The sequence below is a fragment of the Marmota flaviventris genome, chromosome 13, assembly GCF_047511675.1.
Source record: "Marmota flaviventris isolate mMarFla1 chromosome 13, mMarFla1.hap1, whole genome shotgun sequence".
NCBI lineage: Eukaryota > Metazoa > Chordata > Mammalia > Rodentia > Sciuridae > Marmota > Marmota flaviventris.
The window spans coordinates 66008286-66015077 of record NC_092510.1 but is presented as its reverse complement, the minus strand read 5'-3'; positions in this window follow the sequence as shown (position 1 = coordinate 66015077).

The window sequence follows — 6792 nt, the reverse complement described above, 5'->3', positions numbered from 1 at the left end:
TTATCTGATTTGTTCATATTTGTTTAAAATGAAATAATATAGATAGCATATTGGCAATAAGCATCTTAACTGTGTAATAACAGGCAAATATTGCCTTTGGTTTCTTCAGCAAAGTGGAAAGCATATCACTCCAGCTTCCAGCAGCTGTTACAGCTGTCTTGGCCCCAGCCATGCCCATACACTTCCTCTTATAATCTCTGTGAGTGGATGTGCTTGGCTCTGGGTCTCAGCTCTGATGTTTAGGATGGGGCTCTGGGAGAGTTACTAACCTCTCAAGGTTCCCCAAACCTTAAACTTCCACTAAGGCAATAGAGAGGAACTCCAGTACCACAGCAAGAATCAGATGAGAAAAATTGTACACAGGGGTTCAATAAATATTAGTGATGCCAAGTCTGGTTCAGAACGAGGACACACAATTTGCACATATCTATCAAATTCTGACACTAATTTTGAGGGGGAATAGGATGGTATGTCTTTCCCCAGGGCATAGACAAGCAGAAGGATAGACAGATACATAGATATTATAATTATACAGTTATATTTTTGGAATGGCATGTACTTTGGACTTGAGCAAGCATTGAACAAGAATCCCAGACTGTAAGGTCCTCTGGGTATAAGGAGGAGTTCCCCCCACCCAAATCTAGGTATATTGAGTTGAAGGAGAGCAGAACTAAAAATACTCTGGCTGCATCTGGATCATGGGGATCCTTTAGAGATTTGTTTTCATTTGATCACATTCCAGTCATAATGATGTTGAACACGGATTTTGTTTCCTAGAATGTGAGTTCTCAGATAAACTCTTCTCACCATCAGGTTTTATTTATTTATTTATTTACTTTAAGAAATTTCCCTCCAGGTTTATAAATTTCAATTGGTCATACAAACTATACACATTTTCCACATCAATCAAAACCATGATAAAGAAGATTGTCTATAAAAGAAGTTGGAGGTAAGGACGGGTGGGACAGGGTTCTTTTAAATTGTTTATTTCATTTTTTTAAAAATATAAAACATTGGGAATTATGTAGGAAGCCATTAATTTCATGTGCTTCTGAATGCCATTTAACAGATAATCTAAAACATGTGGGAATCTTATCTAGAACAAGCCAACACTATTTAATGATTTTGGGGCTTTTAAATAAATGAAAAGAGGAACAAAAGAAGAGATGAAAGTATATAGTAAAGTATGCCTCAACTCTCAAACCAGCAGAATTATGAAATTTTGACTAATGGAGTGTTCACTTTGTGCCAATAACAATACTCTTTTAATTAATACACCATTCCCATTTCTCAATTATCTGATTCCATCTAGCTTCAATATATGTTTGCAACCCTAAAATTTCCTTGCTTTGCTTGCTTCCTTCCTTTCTCCCTCCCTCCCTTCCTTCTTTCCTTCCCCCCAGTGCTGGGAATTGAACGCAGGACCTAGCATATGCTCAGCAAATGTTCTACCTCTGAGTTACATCCCCAGCTCCACATCTAGCTTCAATATGTGTATATGTAAATTAATTTTCAATGACACTTTGAAATTTATGTGTGTGGTCCCACAGAAACCAAAACCAAAACCGAACAAGCAAACAACAACAACTAAACTACCACTATTCATGAGGACTGGCTCCTAGTAGACACCATTTGTCATTTGTGTCTGAAAATGGACTCTCTCAGACAAGTGCAGATGAGTGAGGTCATTTTATATGGAACAACAATGGTATCTGCAGCTGGTCTAGGTAGGACAGAACTGAATAAGTGTGTGGAGAGAGAGGGTGGGAGTTGTGGGGTGGGGAGTGGGGAGTAAGGGCCGACCTGCACTATTAAAGTCCACCGGTTAGTTCTGGGGGAACTGAGAATGACTGAATGTCTAGGAGGGGCCCTGTGGTGGAGATTTTTAGGGGCCAAGTTGAGTAAGTCACACTTGATCAGAAAGGAGCACCGTCAGCTCTTGAATGATGGGAATGACATGGCAGAAACAGCCATCAGTGGCAGAATTGAATTTTCTTTCCTTCGTGGTTAGTTAAGACATTTAGAAAGTCTCCAGAGTGGATCTCATATGGTGGGGACTTCCTATATTTCTAGATTCTGTTTAACAGATAAACGGATTTATACTTGCTAACAGATTCTTTTTACCTGCCCTGTCAGCCTTTTGCCTTTGGGAACATCTAAGACTACAACTATGAGCTGAAGTCACCTTATCAATTATATATTTGTGCCATTTCATTTTTGGGTGAGGCCACTGAGACCCTAGACCTGTATAAGACTCCAGCTCATTCTTTGACTCCCATTTAATTCTTTGGTGGAAGGCCCTGGGCTCCCTGTTTTTCTTTCTTGGATACTGTTTCCGTTATAATTTTGGGTGATCTCAATGCCCAGGAGGACAATGTGTCCAATTCGTGGCCCATCAATTTGTTGACCCTATCTTCTCCCATGATCTTGCTCCTCACCCTGTCTCAGCTACTCATATCACAACTGAGATAGCATCAGGGACCATCATTTGATCCACTTCACAAGCTCAGTGTCAACATTTCAGTCTTTGGACTCCATCTCCTGTTTTTCTAGCAAATTCCCTTTAATCTCTCAATTTTAGAAATGTATCAGGCTAATTGCCCTGACTGCCCCTCACTCCCTCCCATGTGCCCTTTTCTTCACTTGGTTTAGATTCATGATCCATCACTGAGACAGACACATTTACCTTTGCTCCTTTTGTTGTCATATCACCAGTTGACAGATATGTGTGCTTGATGGATTGATGTCTATCTCCCTCTTCTGGGACTCTAAGCCTCTCAAGGACAGTACTTTGTTTTTTTGTTCCTTGTTGAAGCCCAAGGACCTAGAATATCATTGGCATATAGTTGGTGCTCAGTAAATATTAGTTGAATGAATGAATAAATAAGTCAGTGAAGATGAGAGTAGTTTTAGAGGGGTTAAATTATGTTTCTGCTGGTGAGAAGTTGGATTCTTCTGTTTTGATTTTTCTAATGTAAGATAGTTTCTATTTTTCTTCACCCCCCTCTCTTCTCACCAAAGGGAAAGGCTTGTTTTGAGGAACATTCCTTGTATCTCCCTCTTGAAGAAATACTTGCAGGGAAGCCTAAGAATTACTGTCCTTGCTCTTCAAAATTTGCAGAGGTAGAGTAGGGAGTAGGAAGGAAAGGACACTTTAAGTGCTAACTATAAAGCCATTGCCTCAGCTCACCATGACTTCATGGTTACATCTCGGAAAGGGACTTATTAGCAAATGTAAGCTGTTGCTTTAAGTAACAATTTCTTGGCATGATTCAATAGGGAACTGAGATATGTGTTAGGAGCTTGGGAAAGAGGCTCAGACAGAGGTAGAAATTTGGGGGCTGCCACTATAGTCCTGTCTTAGAGCCATAGATGGAGATGAAACCTAGGGGAAAACAAATGGAGAGAGGAGCCGTGGCAGAATCCAGAACGTGAGTCCAGTGTTACCAGAGAGCTCTGGTGCTATAAAAACCTGACAAGGTAACTTATGTGATGATGAAACAAAGCAGGCATGTTCCTGTGCAGCACGCCCCGGTTCAGATGAGGCTTCAGAACTACAATGCTTTGAGTTTGGGAATGTATGTAGGCTCGTGATAATTGGTGTAGTTGATAGGAATCAATTTACTACAACACAAAATGAGAATTGTGATGTTGGAGGGTTAAGTGCATTTGATGGAAGAGTGGCAGAGTAGAAAAGACCAGCCGGTGCTGTTACAGCCTCTTGATCTAGCTCCAGTCATGACATTAATTGCACTGTTACATCTGGCTCTTAGTGCCTCTGGGCCTTAGTTTCTTTCTTTCTTTCTTTTAAGTTTCTTTATATTTGAAATAAAAAAAAAAAAAGGATACCATATTGGAGAGACCAAGACGGCAAGACACAACACAGGCAGCACGTCAGAATTGGGGATTGTCCCCCCTAAGATCACATCAGACTGGATTTTCTTATAAATTTATATTGTAACCTGAACACAAATCACATGGATTGATTTAGTAGTTCAAGCTATCGAAAGTAAAGCTCCATCAAATCCCCCTGATTGGTAGGGATAAAGTTAAAAAAGAGAAACCTGGGACCAGATGATTTCCAAATTGCTCAATTCTTGCAATTCTATTCAGAGTTTCAGTAAATCAGTGTATGATTGTTATCTTTGATCACTGCAGTTGATTAAGAGGTGCAGGAAAAACAATCCATCACAAAGACCTATATTTGAGTAGTAAAGAAGCTTTTACACATGACAAATCCCAGCAAAATCAGTCCAGTGGACATGAAGATGTCTTTGGTAAGCTTGAGTGACTTTCCAATCCTCACCAACTGCACACAGGTGCCAACTGAGACACACTCATTCAGGTATGGATTTGCTGGAGCATTCTATGCAAGGCTCAGTGGTGCACTCCCTCACAAGGAACACTCAGCTGGCTTGGTTATTGGATTCCAAGGGGATGATAATTACAAGCCCAGGAGCCGTCTATAGAAATTCCCCTGCCATCTATAAGCTTCAGAGTCAAAGATGAATACACAGGGAGCAAAGTGTTCCCATGAAGTAGTTTCTCTTTGTAATGACTACTTGGATGGAGAAATATAGCAAACACCTGGAAGTGCTTGTGGCAGAAAGAACCCAAGAACTAATGTATTAACAACAAATAGCGAACTGCCTGCTCTAAAGTAAGTAATGCCATATTGAAATATGATGCCAATAATAAAGGCTGGTTTGTTTAGTTTATGCATTTCTATTTAGCTTGTTTCTCTGAAGTGTTCTTTTTTGAGACCTAATTGCTGAAGCCATGGAAATGACTATTTTACATCTTTTGAAAAAAAAAAAATTCCTGTGTTCTGATTTCAAGGATTTTTAAGGGTCACATCTCATTTGCAGCAGAAATTTGGCAACTCAGTTCCTTTATCAGAAGTTGCTGTGCATCAAAGTTGGAAGGTAGAAGAGAAATCTGTACCTGTCATGGCAAGGGAAGGATTTGAGTTCAGCAATGAATCTTGGGCAGCTGTGTGTGAATCTTCCAAGGAGTGCCCAGGCTCTGGAGAGGTGGAACTGGGCCCTCCTTGGAAGTTGCAGGAGATGCTCAGGCAGGTAGAGGCTTCCAACCCAGGCAATGGAGAGAAGCAAGTATGACATGACATGTTTCAGAGCTTGGGCTCTGGAGTAAGTCAGAACTCTGCCATTTTCTAACTTTATAACCCTTGGGCAAGTCACTTCATGAGCTGTTTCTTTATCCCATGAAATAGGGATAAAAGCTATACCTACTTAATGGGAGTGTCATTCATAGTAAATGAGTAAATATGTGCCATACCTCTTAGTGATTGCCTGGCACCAATGAAGAATTTACTGGATATTATTTTTATTTTTTAAAAATGAATGAATAGACCAGGATCTTTGTTTTAACCTTCTGCCACATCAAGGAAGCAGGTAGGCAGCAGGTTCTTGGCAGAGAGAGTGTCTGTCATATCCTCAGGCTTAGTGCCTAGGCAAGGCCTGCCTACCAGCCCCTCAACTGATTGTTACCATTATCTCCAGAACCAAAGTTGTCTGTCCTCTGTCCTGCTTTACAATCCTGTTGGGTGAGCTAGGATTGCCCAGTGTAAGCCAGGCCTGGGCCCCCACCCTTATGTGGTTACTGTCGAAAATGTAGATTTCCCTTGCACAGAACTTCTCAATCCTGATTGCACATTACCAACCCCTGGGGGCTTTAATAATACCTGGTCCTCACCTCTCAGACATTCTGTTATAATTACTTATGGAGGAGATTGAGGCATTGGTATTTAAAAAAATCTACTGGTTCTTAGTTTTTTTTTTTTTTAAACTAATGTGCAGACAGCTTGGAAAACTGCAGACTAGCAGTCTAATAAGCATTATTTTAATGCAATGGAATCAGAAAACATCTAGTAGCACAATACTTGGAAAAACCATAATTCTTTAATGACCAATTGGAGTGATTGTTTTTTCTTCTGTTTGATCTCTTTCCAGTCTTTAAAATTGCTGACTTTTCTCTCTTCCTTTTGAAATCCTCTCCTTCATGGACTTCTTTACTTCCTTGCTCCTGGTTCTCTCTTGTCTTTTTTCAGCTCTGCATCCTTCATCTACACTTTGGACATTGAAAGTTTCCTGGGGTCTATTCTCAGCATGCTCTTTACTCATTCTGAGCCCTCTTTGATTTAGCTCCAGTTCCCAAGCTTCCACCACCACCCATATGCCCATGATCTCCAAGCTTGGAGTTTTAAGTTTTAGGCCTCCATCTAACTTGGGATCCAGTCATGGTATGTAACGTAATGCCAGGTATGTAATGCCAGTCAGTGACCTGCATTATTTCTGGGCTACCTTAGCTGTAGCTGGTGACAGTCCTTTTACTTATCCCTAATTGCTGTGATGGCCATTCCTAATTTTATCACTTTCTTTACATTCTGTGTTCATCTCATTTCTCCTTATTTCCAGTGGACCACCTCACTTCACCAGGACTCCTTCCCAATGAACAGGTTCTAAAGTATGACACTGCTTTCAACTGTCATGAAACTTGCCAAATAAAGGCTTGTCTCTACCCGTTTCATATTCTGCAAGAGGAAGAACCATGCCTTCCACTTTCTGAGGCCAACCTCTCCTTTTGGATCTCATACTTCTGCCTCCTTTCATATAGATATTGAATGAATCTTCTTAATTACCCCATTTATGCTGGGCATTGTACTAGACGGTAACATAGCAGTGTATATAAAGAAACGAGTCTCATTCTTGTGAAGCTCATGGTTTGGTGGAGGAAGACAGAAAATGGAGACTGAAAAACAACTATATGATA